The sequence below is a fragment of the Bombus vancouverensis genome, chromosome 17, assembly GCF_051014615.1.
Source record: "Bombus vancouverensis nearcticus chromosome 17, iyBomVanc1_principal, whole genome shotgun sequence".
Lineage (NCBI taxonomy): Eukaryota > Metazoa > Arthropoda > Insecta > Hymenoptera > Apidae > Bombus > Bombus vancouverensis.
Genome location: NC_134927.1, coordinates 635,392 through 637,367, shown reverse-complemented (window position 1 = coordinate 637,367; position 1,976 = coordinate 635,392).

The window sequence follows — 1,976 nt, the reverse complement described above, 5'->3', positions numbered from 1 at the left end:
AGTTGTCGGTGGAGGCGCTCTACCATCCCGTTGGACGCGGGGTGATAGGCTGTCGTGCGCAAATGTCTGATGCCGAGCAACCGGCATAGTTCGTTAAATAGGTTCGACTCGAACTGGCGTCCTTGATCAGTCGTTATTCTTAAAGGCACGCCGAAACGAGATATCCACGTGGAAAGGAGAGCCGAAGCGACGGTTGCCGCCTCCATGTCGGCGATGGAAATGGCTTCGGGCCAACGCGAAAAACGGTCGATACACGTTAGACAATATCGGTAGCCTTTTGAATATGGCATCACGATAATGTCTATGTGTAAGTGTTCGAAACGGCCCGCTAATTCTCCGAATGTTCCGACGGGTGAGGATACGTGCCTGGTGACTTTACATTGTTGACACGGGATACATTGTCGTGTCCAATTTCAGGCGTCCTTGTTTATGGACGGCCAGACGAAACGCGTCGTCACCAGGTTTTGAGTGGCACGTATCCCTGGATGGGAAAGTCCATGGAGGGAATTAAATACGTCGCGCCGCAAGGATTTCGGTACGTACGGTCGTACGAAGTCACCCGATACGTCGCAATATATTTCTACGTCGTGATCGGAGAAACGTATTTTCTTTAACCGTAGCGCGGATGTACCGGAGTTGACGATGTTGCTTAGTTCTTTGTCGGCTTCTTGCGCGGCGGCGAGAGCTCGATGGTCCACAGACTTTCCTACCGCTTCGATGCGTGACAGAGCGTCGGCAACGTTATTGTCTAACCCCTTGATATATCTTATGTCGGTGGTGAATTGTCCGATGTAATCCAGATGCCGGAATTGTCGCGGCGAACACTTATCGGGATCTTGGTTGAACGCATATGTAAGGGGTTTATGATCGGTGTAAATTGTAAAATTTCTCCCTTCAATGGCGTGTCGAAATCGCTTTACCGCAGTGTACATAGCGAGTAATTCGCGGTCGTACGCGCTGTACTTTCGCTGCGCGGAGTTCAACGGTTTGGTAAGGAAACCTAACGGCTGCCAAGAGTCGTTGACGCGTTGCTGGAGGACCGCTCCTATTGCATAGTCGGATGCGTCTACCGCGAGGCTAACAGGTGCGCCACGTATGGCGCCACTGGCTTCGGATTGCTCTATCCATTTGATGGGCGCGTTGCCCTTTTTTCCTCCTTTTAATAGGTCGTTTAGGGGTTGAAAAATTTTTGCGGCCCCCGGTATGAAACGTCGATAGAAATTAATCATACCGAGGTACCTGCGTAGTGCTTTAACGGTCCCGGGGAGCGATACTTCTACAATAGCGTCAACGCGTTCGGCTAGCGGCTTTATCCCGTCGGCGTTTACGGTGTGTCCCAAGAATGTGATTTCGTTCACACCGAATTCGCACTTTACTGGGTTGATGACTACGCCATACTCGTTTAAGCGTTCAAACAAAATCCGAAGGTGTTCGCGATGTTGTTCTTCGGTTTCGGATGCGATTAAGAAATCGTCTATGTAAGCGAACACGAAGTCTAGACCACGGGTAATTTCGTCAACGAATCTTTGACACGTTTGCGCGGCGTTTCGAAGCCCAAACATCATGTTGGTTGCTTCGAAAAGTCCGAAAGGTGTCGTGATCGCGGTTTTCTTAACGTCTTCTGGCGCGATCGGGATTTGGTGGTAAGCGCGGACATGGTCGATTTTTGAGTAGACACGCTTACCGTATAGATGTTGCGCGAAATCTTCGATATGTGGTGGGGAGTACCTGTCGGGTATGGTGCGAGCGTTCAACGCACGATAGTCGCCGCATGGTCGTAGACTTCCGTCCTTCTTTGGGACGACATGCAGGGGTGATGCCCATGGACTCTTCGATGGCCGCATCACTCCTTGCTCGATCATTGTTGCGAAATCCGCCTTGACTTGCTTGAGCCGATCCGGTGCGAGACGTCGAGGTTTACTGTAGACGGGTGGCCCGGGTGTGGTTTCAATATGGTGTACCACACTGTGTCGGAA